This window comes from Pan paniscus, chromosome 2 (assembly GCF_029289425.2).
Source record: "Pan paniscus chromosome 2, NHGRI_mPanPan1-v2.0_pri, whole genome shotgun sequence".
NCBI classification, from domain to species: domain Eukaryota; kingdom Metazoa; phylum Chordata; class Mammalia; order Primates; family Hominidae; genus Pan; species Pan paniscus.
In genome coordinates, this window is record NC_085926.1 from 173,789,278 (window position 1) to 173,808,385 (window position 19,108).

Sequence of the window (19,108 nt, forward strand, 5' to 3'; positions counted from 1 at the left end):
AAAAAGCAGAGGTTGCAATCCTAGTCTCTGATAAAACAGACTTTAAACCAACAATGATCAGAAGAGACAAAGAAGGCCATTACGTAATGGTAAAGGCATCAATTCAACAAGAAGAGCTAACTACCCTAAATATATATGCACCCAATACAGGAGCACCCAGATTCATAAAGCAAGTCCTTAGAGACCTACAAAGAGACTTAGACTCCCACACAATAATAATGGGAGACTTTAACACCCCACTGTCAACATTAGACAGATCAAAGAGACAGAAAGTTAACAAGGATATCCAGGAATTGAACTCAGCTCTGCACCAAGCAGACCTAATAGACATCTACAGAACTCTCCACCCCAAATCAACAGAATATACATTCTTCACAGCACCACATCACACTTATTCCAAAATTGACCACATAGTTGGAAGTAAAGCACTCCTCAGCAAATGTAAAAGAACAGAAATTATAACAAATTGTCTCAGACCACAGTGCAATCAAATTAGAACTCAGGATTAAGAAACTCACTCAAAACCGCTCAACTACATGGAAACTGAACAACCTGCTCCTGAATGACTACTGGGTACATAAAGAAATGAAGGCAGAAATAAAGATGTTCTTTGAAACCAATGAGAAAAAAGACACAACATACCAGAATCTCTGGGACACATTTAAAGCAGTGTGTAGAGGGAAATTTATAGCACCAAATGCCCACAAAAGAAAGCAGGAAAGATCTAAAATTGACACTCTAGCTTCACAATTAAAAGAACTAGAGAAGCAAGAGCAAATACATTCAAAAGTTAGCAAGGTAAGAAATAACTAAGATCAGAGCAGAACTGAAGGAGATAGAGACACAAAAAACCCTTCAAAAAATCAATGAATCCAGGAGCTGGTTTTTTGAAAAGATCAACAAAATTGATAGACTGCTAGCCAGACTAATAAAGAAGAAAAGAGAGAAGAATCAAATAAATGCAATAAAAAATGATAAAGGGGATATCGCCACTGATCCCACAGAAATACAAACTACCATCAGAGAATACTATAAACACCTCTACATAAATAAACTAGAAAATCTAGAAGAAATGGATAAATTTCTGGACACATACACCCTCCCAAGACTAAACCAGGAAGAAGTTGAATACCTGAATAGACCAATAACAGGCTCTGAAATTGAGGCAATAATTAATAGCCTACCAACAAAAAAAGTCCAGGACCAGACGGATTCACAGCCGAATTCTACCACAGGTAAAAAGGGGAGCTGGTACCATTCCTTCTGAAATTATTCCAATCAATAGAAAAAGAGGGAATCCTCCCTAACTCATTTTATGAGGCCAGCATCATCCTGATACCGAAGCTTGGCAGAGACACAACAAAAAAAGAGAATTTTAGACCAATATCCCTGATGAACATCGATCCCAAAATCCTCAATAAAATACAGGTAAACCGAATCCAGCAGCACATCAAAAATCTTATCCGCCATGATCAAGTGTGCTTCATCCCTGGGATGCAAGGTTTGTTCAACATACACAAATCAATAAAAATAATCCGTCATATAAACAGAACCAAAGACAAAAACCACATGATTATCTCAATAGACTTAGAAAAGGCCTTTGACAAAATTCAACAGCACTTCATGCTAAAAACTCTTAATAAATTAAAATTAGGTATTGATGGAACGTATCTCAAAATAATAAGAGCTATTTATGGCAAACCCACAGCCAATATCATACTGAATGGGCAAAAACTGGAAGCATTCCCTTTGAAAACTCGCACAAGACAGGGATGCCCTCTCTCACCACTCCTATTCAACATAGTGTTGGAAGTTCTGGCCAGGGCAATTAGGCAGGAGAAAGAAATGAAGGGTATTCAATTAGGAAATGAGGAAGTCAAATTGTCTCTGTTTGCAGATGACATGATCGTATATTTAGAAAACCCCATCGTCTCAGCCCAAAATCTCCTTAAGCTGATAAGCAACTTCAGCAAAGTCTCAGGATACAAAATCAATGTGCAAAAATCACAAGCATTCCTATACACCAATAACAGACAAACAGAGAGCCAAATCATGAGTGAACTCGCATTCACAATTGCTTCAAAGAGAATAAAATATCTAGGAATCCAACTTACAAGGTATGTGAAGGACATTTTCAACGAGAACTAGAAACTACTGCTCAACAAAATAAAAGACAACACAAACAAATGGAAGAACATTCCATGCTCATTGGTAGGAAGAATCAATATCATGAAAATGGCCATACTGCCCATGGTAATTTATAGATTCAATGCTGCCATCCCCATCAAGCTACCAATGACTTTTTTCACAGAATTGGAAAAAACTTTAAAGTTCATATGGAACCAAAAAAGAGCCTGCATTGCCAAGACAACCCTAAGCAAAAAGAACAAAGCTGGAGGCATCACACTACCTGACTTCAAACTACACTACAAGACTGCAGTAACCAAAACAGCATGGTACTGGTACCAAAACAGAGATATAGACCAATGGAACGGAACAGAGCCCTCAGAAATAATATCACACATGTACAACCATCTGATCTTTGACAAACCTGACAAAAACAAGAAATGGGGAAAGGATTCCCTTTTTGATAAATGGTGCTGGGAAAACTGGCTGGCCATATGTAGAAAGCTGAAAGTGGATCCCTTCCTTAAACCTTATACAAAAATTAATTCAAGATGGATTAAAGACTTAAATGTTAGACCTAAAACCATAAAAATCCTGGAAGAAAACCTAGGCAATACGATTTAGGACATAGGCATGGGCAAGGACTTCATGTCTAAACCACCAAAAGTAATAGCAACAAAAGCCAAAATTGGCAAATGGGATCTAAATAAACTAAAGAGCTTCTGCACAGCAAAAGTAACTACCATGAGTGAATAGGCAACCTACAGACTGGGGGAAAATTTTTGCAATCTACCCATCTGACAAAGGGCTAATATCCAGAATCTACAAAGAACTTAATCAAATTTACAAGAAAAAATCAAACAACCCTATCAAAAAGTGGGCAAAGGATATGAACAGACACTTCTAAAAAGAAGACATTTGTGCAGCCAACAGACACATGAAAAAATGCTCATCATCACTGGCCATCAGAGAAATGCAAATCAAAACCACAATGAGATATCATCTCACACCAGTTAGAATGGTGATCATTAAAAAGTCTGGAAACAACAGGTGCTGGAGAGGATGTGGAGAAATAGGAATGCTTTTACACTGTTGGTGGGACTGTAAACTAGTTCAACCATTGTGGAAGACAGTGTGGCGATTCCTCAAGCATCTAGAACTAGAAATACCATTTGACCCAGCCATCCCATTACTGAGTATATACCCAAAGGATTATAAATCATGCTGCTATAAAGACACATGCACACATATGTTTACTGCAGCACTATTCACAATAGCAAAGACTTGGAACCAACCCAAATGTCCATCAATGATAGGCTGGATTAAGAAAATGTGGCACATATACACCATGGAATAGTATGCAGCCATAAAAAATGATGAGTTCATGTCCTTTGTAGGGACATGGATGAAGCTGGAAACCATCATTCTCAGCAAACTATTGCAAGGACAGAAAAACAAACACTGCATGTTCTCACTCATAGGTGGGGATTGAACAATGAGAACACTTGGACACAGGATGGGGAACATCACACACCGGGGCCTGTGGTGGAGTGGGGGGAGGCGGTGGGATAGCATTAGGAGATATACCTAATGTAAATGATGAGTTAATGGGTACAGCACACCAACATGGCACATGTATACATATATAAAAAACCTGCACATCGTGCACATGTACTGTGGAACTTAAAGTATAATAATAATAATAATAAAAGAAATAAATAGCAAATGACCATGTGTTTTGATTTAGTTTTTGCAATGAACATTTACGTTTGAATTACATGTAGCACTTCCTTTATATGACCAAATGGTACATTGTTGAATCCTGAACAACGATAGTGACTTGTATTTAATAGGGATTCAGTAAGATTTTGGGAAGCAAGTGAATGAATGAATGAATAAATAAATAAATAAGAAAAGAAATTTGCTGGCCAGGCACAGTGGCTCACTCCTGTAATCCCAGCACTTTGGGAGTCCGAGGTGGGTGGATCACGAGGTCAGGAGATCTAGACCATCCTGGCTAACATGGTGAAACCCCATCTCTACTAAAAATACAAAAAAAATTAGCTGGGCGTGGTGACGGGCGCCTGTAATCCCAGCTACTCAGGAGACTGAGGCAGGAGAATGGCGTGAACCCAGGAGGCGGAGCTTGCAGTGAACTGAGATGGCGCCACTGCACTCCAGCCTGGGCGACAGAGCGAGACTCCATCTCAAAAAAAAAGAAAAGAAATTTGCTTAATGCTAGTGTTAAAACAGATTTTCGTTCTTGAGTTTTAAAGGAAAGAACTGCTTGGTGGAGAGGAATTAGACTTGTCCTGTATGGCTGTGCTCAAATTTAAACTAGTTTCAAAGGGTCAAAACTATCAATGTAAAAGAAGACTTTCTAAGACTGAGAGCTATCTGCAGACAGTACTTAGATATTGTGAGTTCAAACACAGATAATGAGTGTTGGAATGAATGTTCTAGTTCATCTGTTGGATTTGTTGATTGATAGGTTGAAGTAGATTCCCTCACAATTTATTCTGATGCCAAAAGTTGATGATACCTTGCTGTGTTTTCGCTAGTGTGTGAGCAGTGCAGATAAGTTTGAAGGCAGGACAAGGAAGGGTGGAGACGCAGTAGGTGTGTGCAAGCCAAATCAGCTAGTGATTTTCTTACCATACAGAGCTTAGAAAATAATTTTGAAAAAGTATTTTGAGGAGCGTTTGGTCAGCTACTTTATTAAAATTCAGGCTGAGTAAAGAGAGGTTGAAATCAGTGCATGGGAAGAATTCTTAAAGATGGTATTAGTTTTTCATTACTATGAAATAAATTATGTGGTTTAAATTAATAAACATTTAGTATCTCACAGTTTCTGTGGTTAAAAAAAATTGTGGTTGTTAGCTAGGGGTCTCTCATGAGCTTGCCGTTAAGATGTCAGCTGGGCTGCAGTCATCTGAAGGCTTAACTGAGGCTGGGCCACTCACTTCTAGAATGCCTCACTCATGACGCTGTTAGAGGCCTCCACTCACTGCTGACTCTAGCAGGAGGCCTCAGTTCCGTATTCAGTGGCTATCTCTGTAGACTTGATTATCTTTAATGTCTTTAGGTCAAGGCAGTCAGCTTTTCCCAGTAAGAGTAACCTAAGAAAGGCAGCAGGGAAGATGCCACAATGCTTTTTATGACTTAATCTCAGAAGTTATACAAATTACTTATGCCACATTAGATCTTTGAGAATTGAGTCAGTAAGTCCAACCCATTCTCAAAGGGAGGGAATTCCTCACTAATTCTCATAAAAGGTGGCAATATTCCTATTTATAACTTTTATGATACTACCATAGTTCAATAGCAGATATTTAGTCTATAATTCAATTGTCCACTAGTTTTTAAATCATCAGATTCTTGATTACTTTAAAATTGGGGGAATTATATCTTTTTAAAAGACTTAAAAGGCTTTAATATTTAAAAATATTTTCTAAATCAAATTCTGATGAAATCTAACAAAAAGTACCTATTAGAAGGAGTAAAATGTATAGCTGCATTTATTTTGACTCAAATGATGCTGTCACTCTTATGAAATCTATGGAGTGCAAATGTGAAGAATAAGTGGATCGATTTACCTGATTTGCCGAATCCCTGATTCCTGAGTTTCAAATGTAGGAACTCATCCTAGGTAACTAGCAGAGCCTGACCAGCACCCTTAAAATAATTCCATGAAAAGAAGATAGTTTAAACTAGAGGTTCAGGCTAATGCATTACCCTAACAGCTTGTTGGGGGAGCTCAGTTCTGCCTTGTCATGAATCTGAGACTAGAAGCCCTTTAGAGCTCTGTCTAATACTGTGTTCTTCTTTGGGGAGCAGCGAGCAGAAGACTGTAAACTAAGAGAATTGTAAACTTAATTTCAAACTGGGGAAATTCTTAAGTCTAGGTATTGATATAGATCACCAAGGGCTCATTGTAGATTAGAAAAATGCCCATGGGACTAGGCAGTTCCAACTATCTACACTCAATCATGCGGTCATGAGAAACGATGTGGCTTTTAGAAGTGGGTCTCTGCCTTCACCTTTGGATTGCTCAAATCCCACATTCTTAAACAATGGTCTGTGAGAGGTGGATGAAGAGAGATATAAGACTTTGTTCACCTTATGTCAGTGGACTCTTAAGTAATTAGAAATACAAAAGAGATACGAGCATATTTGTGATATAAATTGATGAAGTATGTGGTTATAGTATTACATTATAACACATGATATGTAAACTATAGGATGAATGTGTTTTAAGGGGTGAAAGTGTCTTTTGAGTTAGAAATAAAAATGTACACAAAGTGTTAGAAAAACTTGTGCGTGTGTGAATGTAGCTGACATTTTTGTGCTAAATGTGTGTTGTCTTTATTCGTATTATAGATGAGGAAGAGATTTAACATCTGTTTTCTTCTTTATGTATACTTAAAGGCCTGCATGAGGCCTGTCATAAGGAACTCAAGGAAGGTAGTTATAATTTAAGGCTCAAGTATAATGAAAAAGGGAGAAATTACAATTAAGAAAATCACTTCAAGTCACTATGGAGCCTATTCCTAATGACTATATAACTGGTGGAACCATTGAATTTCTTACTTATTTTTCCAGATTATTGCAGGAGGTTTACAACAGTAGGCGAACCTGCACCTGAATGAAATTGCTGAATCAGTTGTGCTGTTTTAATAGTAAATCTAGTGAGTTGAATAACTGCCAAAATACTTTAGTTCCCAAGGAGAACCATAAATATTCATCTTAGACTGAGTCTTTGCCCACAAACTAAATTGAAGGATTTAGGATTATTACTAGATATCTCAGGCCAGAAAAGGAAATAAAAATAGAAATTTCACCTGAGATGTCAGATAATATAGACCAAGGGAAATGTTTTCTCTTGAATTATCCTGGTATTTTCTTTCATCTTCTATTTCAGGTTCAGATAAATTCAACAAACATCTTTCTATTATACAAAGCATTTAAGCAGACACTGTGGAGAATGTGGAGACAAATGAGTTCATCTTTGCTCAGGATAAGATGGGAGCAGTGATGGAGTGGAAATGGCTACCACTAGGTTTGTTGAGAACACACTGTGCATCTGCAGCTGTGTTAGCCAACTTTTATGTATTTTTATCTTCTTAAAACAGATTTTCTTCCTCCTATAAGTATGTATTAGTTAAGTACTGTTTTTCTGGGTATCCAGAAAAGAAATCTGATAACTGGAGAACTTATGTAACTGAACTAGGAAACTCACATTTCTGGTAAGTAATTAAGTCAGAATTCAAATTCAAGTCACTCATATTTCAGAACTGACAATGGATAATTAGTATGTATTTGTTGAAGGCAGTTGGATATGTACGTGTCTTTAAGAGTAAACATTCTTTGGACAGACATTCAATTAGAACTCATCACACCAGCTCTCCTAATTTATGAAATTTATGAAGAATATAGGCAATATTCAATCACTTTATGACAGTGTTGTTTCTACTGTTTACATTTCAATGATATAATTCCAGTACAAGTCATGTACAATTTCAGAGTTCTATGTAATTCCCTGATTACCATTTATATTTTGTCTACATTCTCATTTTACTTACATACCATATGGATGTTGGAACACTGTAACAAATAAAATCAGTCATTTTTGATAAGCAATTTTAGAGAGTTTAAAATGAGACATACGGGCCAAATGACAAACTCTAGAAACTGCCTTTGTGTTATATACAAAAATGTTTTACCCAACAAATGAATACATATGAAGAAGGAGGCCAGAAGGATCTAACCATAGCTTCCCTTGTGCCATTGTGTAACTGTCACCAGCTGTCACGCCAGAAGTTGTAGATCAATTATTTACGGTTATAAAAGCAAAATGAAAATAATGATCTAAGTTTGAACTCCCTAAGTTTAATCATGATTAGATTTTGCTGTAAAACCAAGGCATTCCAGAAGATAAAAAAGTATAAAAAACACAGACTTATGACTTTGATTCACAGTGATCTCACACCAAATGTGGACAATTCACTTCACCATGGTTACCAATGATATTGTTAATGCAAATCACACATATGGAATGTCTCGCGACTCAAGAACATGGACATTTCTTATAGATACAATCCCTTGAATATTTTCATTATCTTCTTCATGTCCAAAAAAAGCACTGAGTATATATTAAGCATATGTTTCTTTATTTGTATTTGCATATCTTTATTACGTAAAAGAAAATAAATCACCCACAATGTGACTCCCTACAAAATCAATTGTCCTTACAAGGTAGAATAATTTTGACAGACACGATGTTTTTATTCTCAGAAACTTTAGTAGAAAACAAATAGCACCAATGCAACTATACAAAATACAAGCAAGAAAATGATAGTATTGGACTTAAACAGACTAGAAAACATTAGCATTATATGTTTATTCAACACAAAGTAGTATAAATCATGATTTGGCATGATTGATCTTATAGCTACATTTTCTGGTGGCATGGTTAAACTTCCATGTATTTATCAAAGTCCAGCTTTGTGCGCAAATGTTTCTCTAGGTACATGACTGCCCACCTAGAAAATATTGTGCAGTCTAACTTAAAGTTAAGTGTGATTGTGTGTCTAAACTCACCAATAGAATGTGACGTGGATGTGTCATGCGCCCCTTTGGGTCTGAGCATTTCATCCCAGGACACATTTAACCATGTCTTGTTGTTAGGAATGTATTTGAGGCAGTGTCTCAGCTTCTACCATGCAGAATATGACAATACTATAGGTGAAATTGGAACAACAAAGAACAGAAACCTGGCTCTCTGACAAAATAGAGCAGAGGTTCCCTGAAGATCTAGGCCTTTCTTAAGGACTACTACAATAAAGAGGGGAAAACAAACTTCTTTTGTAATTCTTGTACTTTTGGGTTACTACTGCAGCAGTGTCATTCTAATTAAAGCACATGGAAAAGACCCTTCTTTTAGCCCTGGTTTCCTCATTAAGAACATAATTGTATCATACTAGATGGTCTCTAAAGTCTGATCAAAACATAATATTCCATAAAATTGATTATTTTACTTCATAGCAAGTTGTTAAAAAACTGGAAAATAAAGGTTGAAAGAGATTCATCTTAGTTAGCAATTATTACATAAATATGATGAAAATAAATTACAAATTAAAAAATATATAAACATTTATATGGTCTTGATAGCCTTTAGTTCTTTTACATTCCTTTAACTGGAAAGAAAAAAAAACCTGTGGAGATTCCACAGAGAAATAGGCTTCAAATTTATTACTAACTTCTTTATTAAATTTATTACCACCTTCTCCATATTGCTATAGGAAATTGACATATGGTGCTATACAGAACTGATTGGAGAGAGATAAGACAAAAATAAGAGTGAATAGTTTATGCCATAATTCAAGATTAAGAAATTCTGAGGCTGATAAAAGTAGTATTAGAAATCATGTGACTTCTGATTTTAAACCAGCCAACCCAGTAGGTATACAGATGATGACATTTATCTGTAAGTATGTGATGTTGGGCAAGTTGTTCAATCTTTCAGTTCCCTCATGGGTAAAATGAAAGTGAAAATAAGGTCTATCTCAGGGTATTGCAGCAAGGTTTAAAACAGACAACACATGTAAAGGACTAGAATGCCTACTAAGTGCTGAATAAATGCTAGCTATTTTTGTTATGCTAATATTGTTGTTATTATTAGTAGAAGTAGTCTTATAAGTTATCAAAGACACTGCTTGCCCAGACATTGTAAAATGTAAACACCAAGTAAAATAAGATAAGTGGTCTTCAAGGAGTTTGCAATTGACTTGAAACTAAGACATGAATATGGAGAATTAATTCATGAGTAACAGATTATATGCTATTGCACAGAAATACTGTAAGTATTCAAAAGAAGAAGAGAACATTGTGAAGTGGAGTGGGCTTTATGTAGAAAATAACATTGAAAGCCTCTGATAAGAGTAATAAAGTCTTGAGGCATCTTATGTGTTGAGTATTATTCTAAAATTTTTATGCACTTTGTTTACCTAATCTTTATAATAATTTTATGACTATGTAATTTTAACCTCTATTTAATAGATAAGTAAACTGAGATATAGAGAGCTCAAATAACTTGTCCAAAATTGGAGGTATGTGATGAAAGCTTTATGGGAACTGGCAGACTGAAACTGGGGCCAGGTCACTGCAGCATGAAATTATACCAAGTTCTTATAAAGGAGAAATCAATGAATGAAAAGGCTATACCATTCCAACTGGTGAAGATATAAACAAAATCAAGGAAGAAGAGTTTGAGTATGGCTTACATCTTAATCACAGAGGAAGCATCTTATCGGAGCATTGACTGAATAATTATGGGCACTCAGTTATTAAATTCTGTGAGTTTATATACAGATAATTACATTTTAATATGAAAGAATGTCATTTTTACAGAAATCCTGAAACTATATTTTAATCATTAACCAGTGTTGTTTATTTGGTTACATAATTCTACTTATATATGTCTAATCCCTGGCTGATGTAATATTAAGAAAAATATAGTTCTCTTCTTAGAGATCTGAGCCTTTCTGAATGCATAAAAAATCAGGCCAGGAAAATGATAAGTAAGCTTCTACTCTTTAATGGAAATGATGTTAAAATATGTCCCTCTTTTCAGCCACTAGCCCATTGTATTAGTCTGTTCTCATGCTGCTATGAAGAAATACCCAAGACTGGGTAATTTATAAAGAAAAGAGGTTTAATTGACTCACAGTTCTACATGGCTTGGGGGGCCTCAGGAAACTTAGAATTATTGCGGAAGGGGAGGTAAACACATCCTTCTTCACGTGGCAGCAGGAGAGAGAAGTGCAGAGGGAATCAGGCGAAAGCCCCTTACAAAACAAACAGATCTCATGTGAACTCACTCACTGTCATGAGAGTAGCATAGGGGAACTGCCCTATGATCTAACCACCTTCCACGAGGACTCTCCTCCAAAATGTGCAGATTGCAATTTGGATTACAATTCAAGAAGAGATTTTGGGTGGAGACACAGCCAAACCATATCACTCATTTTAAAATAAGTTTTCTACATGAATAACTTAGGCTAAAAAATGCAAGAATTTTATTTGAAGAGAAATTGATTATCTTGAAAAATATTACACAAGTCTAATGTGAAGTATCTGCTGGCATAATAAAACCCTTGCAAAAATATGCCTTGCTTTTAACTAAATTTAATTTTATAAATCAAGCACACTTTCAAAGGAAGGAAAACAGGACCCAGTGTCATTTGGCAATAGTTTTACAGCTGAATATTTAAACAGTGAGTCTTGGCATCCATAAAAGAGTTTAAACATCAATTTAAAAAAAAAAGCTGACCAAATGGCAGTGAAGCTGTGGTAATTCTGCTGACTTTCCATGTAAAAAATAATCTGAGGTCTATTTCCCTGATGTCATTTATATGCTACATTAACAATTTAAAATCATATCTTGTTTAAAAATGTTCTCAAATAATGGTTTTTCTTAGTGGAAAAATATAAATGGGTATTTGATATCTAGATTAAATATACAGTCATTTTAAAAGTATTTCTTGTTATGTTGGTGTGGTAAAAATCTTTTATTTTATAAATATAAAGTGCTCATCATATTTTTAGACTAGAACTTATTTTATATCAGCAATCAACTGTTAAATTAAAACAACAAAACAAAGTATTGAAGCTGTCAAAACTAACAGTGCTCTTATTCTTACTGGATTCATTTTTATAAATACCAAATTGAGACATCAACATTCATCAGTTTCTTATAATGTAAACAAATTAAACATCTCTAGTCCATCTTTATTCTTGTTATTGTGTTTAAATTATCAGGCAAGTCTTATTACTAGCATTCTGCTATTTACAAATAAACCTGTATTTTCAATATAGATGAATTTATTTATTCAAGAATTGTGTTAGGCTCTAGGCCATGGAGCTAAACAAAAATACTATGATCCCTGCTCACATGAAACTTATAATTTACTGTGAAGGCTTCCTCTAAAAAATAATAATTTTTAAATCAATAATTTAAAAAATGAATTTGTCATAATGGTGTATTTTGAATGGCTTTAGCAGAATGTTTCCTGTCAGACACTTCCAAGTTTTAACAGGGATAATAATTAGAATGCTTGATTTCCTTGTATATATTTATTTAATTTTTAGACCATAGAATTAGGGTTTTTAATCTTTCTTACTCTGATTTTCTTTTATGCAAAGTACCTAAATATAAAGGTGCCTAGAGAGACAAACATGTTTAGAGGGGGCTGTATTTGAGTTCAGTTCAGGATTCTTTGGACTTTTTGAGATTTATGAAATGCTTATATAAATACTGCATTCTTATAACCAAAAGTAAGAGTTCAGAAAAGTCCTTAACACTTGCAAAAGACATCAGTCATGCACTTTGCAGCATATAAATATGTTTCTATTCACATTATTCCAAACATTGGAGAAATGTAAACAAACTAAATGTGAGTAAATTTCAATAATTCTATGTTGTTCTATTCTAAACTGTATCTGCCCTTCTTTAAAAATATTAATATCTATTAAAAACAACTTAAATGTAATCCATGTATTTCTAAAAGAATTCCTATTTTCTCTTCCAGATGTACTATTAAAAATAATTTACTTTATTCATGGAAAAAGTCGATTGATTTTTTCTGTTCAAAAGGGATGGAATGAAATGACTGATGCTTATCATGATGCAAGAAATGTGATGGAGGCTTTAGGGAGGGAAAGGGAATATATTTGCCATGGGGTCCCCTTTATTATTTTCTAAATTTTGCCAAAACTTCCAAACAGAATTTGGTCTGCTTTCTTTGTTCCAGAGGTATTCCTGTATCACATTTTCCCATTGCCCTGTCTTTCCATTATTCTATCTGTTATCCATATCACTATCCTGAAATTTAATCACCTTGATCATTCTCCAGTTAAGTTATGTGAGGTGAGACTCTAACTCAAACTTACAGTTCCAATGACTGGGGAGGCCTCACAATCATGGCAGAAGGCAAGGAGGAGCAACTTATGTCTAATATGGATGGCAGTAGGCAAAGAGAGAGAGCTTCTGCAGGAGAACTCCTCTTTATAAAACCATCAGATCTCATGAGACTTATTATGAGAACAGCACATGAAAGACTTGCCTCCATGATTCAATTATCTTCCATCTGGCCCCTCCCACAACACATGGGAATTCAAGATGAGATTTGGGTGGGAACACAGCCAAACCATATCATTCTGCCCCTGGCCCCTCCCAAATCTCATGTCCTCACATTTCAAAACCAGTCATGCCTTCCCAACAGTCCCCCAAAATCTTAACTCATTTCAGCATTAACTCAAAAGCCCATAGTCCAAAGTCTCATTTGAGACAAGGCAAGACTTCTCCACCTATGAGTCTGTAAAATCATAAGGAAGTTAATTACTTCCTAGGTACAATGAGGGTACAGGCATTGGGTAAATACAGCCATTCCAAAACAGAGAAATTGGCAAAAACAAAGGGCTACAGGCCCTATGCAAGTCTGAAATCCAGCAAGGCAGTCAAATCTTAAAGCTACAAAATGATCTGCTTTGACCCCAAGTCTCACATCCAGGTCATGCTGATACAAAAGATGGGTTCCCATGGTGTTGGGCAGCTCCACTCCTGTGGCTTTGTAGGGTACAGCCCATCTCCTGGCTGCTTTCATGGGCTGGCATTGAGTGTCTGCAGCTTTTCCAGGCACATGGTGCAAGCTGTCAGTAGATCTACCATTCTGGGTTCTGGAGGAAGGTGACCTTCTTCTCACAGCTCCACTAGGCAGTACCCCAGTAGGGACTGGGTACTCTGTGTGGAGGCTCCGTGTGGAGGCTCTGACCCCATATTTCCCTTCTGCACTGCCCTAGCAGAGGCTCTCCATGAGGGCCCCACCCCTGCAGCAAACTGCCTTGACATCCAGGCATTTCCATGCATTTTCTGAAATCTAGGCAGAGATTCCCAAGACTTAATTCTTGACTTCTGTGCACTCACAGGCTCAGCACTATGTGGAAGCTGCCAAGGCTTGGGCCTTACATCCTCTGAAGCTATGGCCTGACCTCTATGTTGGCCCCTTTCAACCACAGCTGGAGCAGCTGGGATGCAGGACACCAAGTTCCTAGGCTACACACAGCACAGTGACCCTGGGCCCCAGCCCACAAAACTACTTTTTCCTCTTAGGCCTCCGGGCTGGTGATGGATGGGAGGGACTGCCGTGAAGACCTGCAGCATGCCCTGGAGACATTTTCCTTATTGTCTTGGGGATTAACGTTCAGCTCCTAGTTATTTGTGCAAATTTCTGCAGCTGGCTTGAATTTCTCCTCAGAAAATGGGATTTTCTTTTCTATTGCATTGTCAAGGAGCAAATTTTTGGAACCTTTATGCTCTGTTTCCTTTATAAATTCAGTGCCTTTACCAGCATCCAAGTCACCACTTGAATGCTTTGCTGTTTAGAAATTTCTTCCACCAGATACCCTAAATCATCTCTCTCAAGTTCAAAGTTCCACAAATCTGTAGAGCAGAGGCAAAATGTCTCCAGTCTCTTTGCTGAAACATAACAAGAGTCACCTTTACTCCCGTTCCCAACAAGTTCCTCATCTCCATCTGAGACAAGCTCAGCCTGGATTTCACTGTCCATATTATTATCAGCATTTTGGTTAACACCATTCAACAAGTCTCTAAGGAGTTCCAAACTTTCCCACATGTTCCTGTTTTCTTCTGAGTCCTCCAAACTGTTGCAACCTCTGCCTGTTACCCAGTTCCAAAGTCCCTTCCACATTTTTGAGTATCTTTTCAGCAGTGCCCCATTCAACTGGTACCAATTTACGGTATTAGTCTGTTCCCACACTGCTGATAAAAACATACCTGAGACAGGGCAATTTACCAAAGAAAGAGGTTTAATGGACTTACAGTTCCACAGGGCTGGGGAGGCCTCAAAATCATGGTGGAAAGCAAGGAGGAGGAAGTTACGTCTTACATGGATGGCAGCAGGCAAAAAGCAAGAGCTTCTGCAGGGAACACCTCTTTATAAAACCATCAGATCTCGTGAGACTTACTCACTATCACGAGAACAACATGGGAAAGACTAGTCCCCAGGATTCAATTACCTCCCACATGGTGCCTCCCACAACACATGGGAATTCAAGATGAGATTTGGGTGGGGACACAGCCAAACCATATCACTCAATTAATATATATCATTCAGAGAACACTTTATTTATTTCAAACACTGCTAACATTCTTCTGTTGTAAGTTGATTCATAGAAGAGAAACATATGTATTCTTTTCAAGATTCATTTAAAGACTGAGTGATGCTTTTATTTTTATTCAATTAACAATTTTTTTAGCACTTAAGTTTGAAGATGTAAATAGAATATATATTGGATTCTTTATGACTTGGAACTATTATGATTTACTAAAACAAGAGCAAGTGTAAGGAGTATTCACCTGCTATCTACTTATCTTTTACTTTTTTAATATACAATGCTGTAATTTTTTTTACCTGCCCCACCAAGAAAACCCCAAGCTATAGTATCTACTTCTAAAGACTGCTTTTCTATAAATAAACAGTGAGGTTTTTTGTTATTTGGGCTTTCTAGACTTGGGGAAGTTACATAGATTTTTAAAGAACTTAGTACACTTTCCTTCTTAGACTGATCATTAAAATTTTGAAGTTATTAGAATGAGTAAAAGTGTTTTATGTGTAAGTTAAAATGCTAAATTTTAAATACCCTAATATATAAAATATTAGAATTCAAGAGGTGATTTAATGAAAATAAAATAAACACCAAACATGTACAGATGCTCCTTGACTTATAATGTGGTTACATCCAGACAAACTGATTGTAAGTCAAAATATACTGTAAATTGAAAAGGCATTTGATGCCTGGATAAACTCACTGTAAAGTTGACAAATTGTAATTTGAACCATCATAAGTAAGGGACTGTCTTTATTTAATAAGATAGATGAAAATATAGAGATTGAAAAATCTAATTCTAGTGGCATTGGATTTCTCAGCTGTGAAACAATCATGATGGAGAGTCATTTGTGTCAAAGGGTTTATCGTCTATAGCCATGAAAATAATTTAAGTGTACTTCAGTGTTAGTAATATATGTTTTAGTAAATGTTAATAGTTCCAAGTGATAAAGAATCCAATATAAATTATGTTTACAACTTCAAACTTAAGTGCTAAAACAATTGTTAATTGATAAAAAGTAAGTGCATCACTGAGTCTTTAGAGGAACCTTGAAAATAATATATATGAAAACCAAATAATTTTTTGTTCAAGTTTAGAATTATTATCACTAAATTGTTTTTCTTGGTAAGAATTCTTTTCTGTAAATGGATCTTAATGGGCTTATGTTGTACAACTCCAGGGGGCAATATTCAAGTGCCGTTCATGCAAAGCACCATGTGAATGACAACCTCAGGGTTGAGAATCATGGAGGCCCTGTTGTCTATACTCTATACCTGGCCCTCCTCTGGTTATTGTGAGATTAATAAACACAGAATCTGTCATGTCACATCGCCATTCATATTAAAATGACAACCATCACCAACTGCATAATTTCCAGGGCCCACCACGAAATGAGAGTGTGGAATTCCTTGTTCAACAAAACAGGAAAAAAAGTTTTAAATTTTTCTTCTTCAATCTCTATTTACCTGCCATGGGGCTTTTTTCACTTTTCTATTTAATGCTAAACTCCTTCAGTCACAGAAATAAAAAAGAAACAATTACAGAAGGAGTCCAATACCTCACAGGTTCATGAGTTCCTGCCCTGAAACTTGTTGAGGCAACCCTAATCCTCTCTGTCATTGGGCCCAGAACCCAGGCGAATCTTTCTGAGCATCAGTTCCTGTGCTACTGCACTGTTTGTAAACCCCGGAAGCAGGTTCTGGTGACTATATAATTTATCATATAAATTAGGGCAATTTTTATAATATAAGGGGCATCTTTAATAACCTTCCTGGAAAAAGAAGCATACACCAGCCTGATTTGGGACAAATGGAAAAATGAGTAAAAATGCTTTATATATAAGTTAATATGCTAAATTTTAAATACCCTAAAATACAAAACATTATAAATCAATAGGTGATTTAATTAAAATAAAATAGACACTAAACATGTGCAGATGCTCCTTGACTAATAACGTGGTTACATCCAGACAAACTGATTGTAAGTCAAAAAAATACTGTAAATTGAAAAGCATTTAATGCCTGGATAAACCCATTGTAAAGTCAATAAATTGTAATTTGAACCATTGTAAACTTTCTGTAGGATAGTCACCCTACAGAAAGTAAAACTCAAGTTGGCCTTGGAGTTCACCCATCATAGGGGAGGACCAGAGGGCCAGTCACTTGGGCACTCATCACAGAGGAGGGCCAGTCACTGAAATGAAATGAAATAAAAATAAGAAATTTTATAGGAACCCATGAATGAAAGTCCAGAGGTGAGGTTGGCTTAAATATTAGTTTAATCCAGTGATTCTTGTTCTATTTCTGTATGATTCTCTTTGATCCTCTTCAGATCCTTTCATCCTGAGGCAGGTATTATGATAGTTACTATATTTCCAGGTCTCATATCCAGTTAAAACAATGTCCAGGAGAAGAGTAAAGTTCTCAGTCACCCAACCCCAGGCACTTTCAGAACAAAAACAGCCTCTGAAGGAGCCTTGGAAACCTCTGTTGGAGTTGCATTGACCTGAATTGAATCACATGCCCATTTGTGAACCAATTACTGTCAAAAAAGACTAAGTAAACTTTAAGCCTATTAGAACCATCCCTGGAGATGGGAGTGGGCTCCAGTGAAAAGCGTAAATCTTAAGAAAAATCAGGTTTTTATTAAGAAAATTGCTACTGGGAAATGGAAGTAGTGAATGGTGTACATAAAGAATTGTCATTAAATAATGTTTATAAGATGTGTTTATTGATTTTTCCTGGGTAGATCGAGGAGTCATAATGGTATGATCCTTTATCATGCCTGCAGTGGCATTTACGTAGGCACAGCCAAGCCAGACAGACACAGTTTTCAGACAGTTTTATTTTATTCTACCTTTTTTCCTTCTTGAACTGTTATTTATTATTTATGTATTGTATTAGTCTGTTTTTATACTGCTGATAAAGACATACCAGCAATTGGGAAGAAAAAGAGGTTTAATTGGGGTTATAATTCCACCTGACTAAGGACGCCCCAGAATCATGCTGAGAGGTGAAAGGCACTTCTTACAGGGTGGATGCAAGAGAAAAATGAGGAGGAAGCAAAAGCAGAAACCCCTGATAAGCCCATCAGATGTCATGAGACTTAATTCACTATCATAAGAATAGCATGGGAAAGACCGACCCCATGATTCAATTACCTTCCCCTGTCCATCCCATAACACTTGGAAATTCTGGGAGATAGAATTCAAGTTGAGATTTCAGTGAAAACAGCACCAACCCATATCATTCTGCCCCTGGCCCCTCCAAATCTCATGTCCTCATGTTTAAAAACCAATCATGCCTTCCCAACAGTCCCCCAAAGTCTTAACTCATTTCAGCATTAGCCCAAATGTCCACAGTCCAAAGTCTCATCTGAGGCAAGGCAAGTCCCTTCTGCCTATGAGCCTGTAAAATCAAAAGCAAGCTACTTACTTCCTACATATGCTGGGGGTACAGGTATTGGGTAAATATAGCCATTCCAAATTGGAGAAATTGGCCAAAACAAAGGGATTACAGGGCCTATGCAAGTCTGAAATTCAATGAGGCAGTCAAATTGTAAAGCTCCAAAATAATCTCCTTTGACTACAGGTCTCATATCCAGGTCACACTGATGCAAGAGGTGGGTTCTCATGGTCTTGGACAGCTCTACCCTTGTGGCTTTACAGGGTACAGCCTCTCTCCCAGCTGCTGTCACAGGCTGGCATTGAGTGTCTGCAGCTTTTCCAGGTGTGCAGTGCAAGCTGTTGGTGGATCTACCATTCTGGGGTCTGGAGGAAAATGGCCCTCTTTTCAT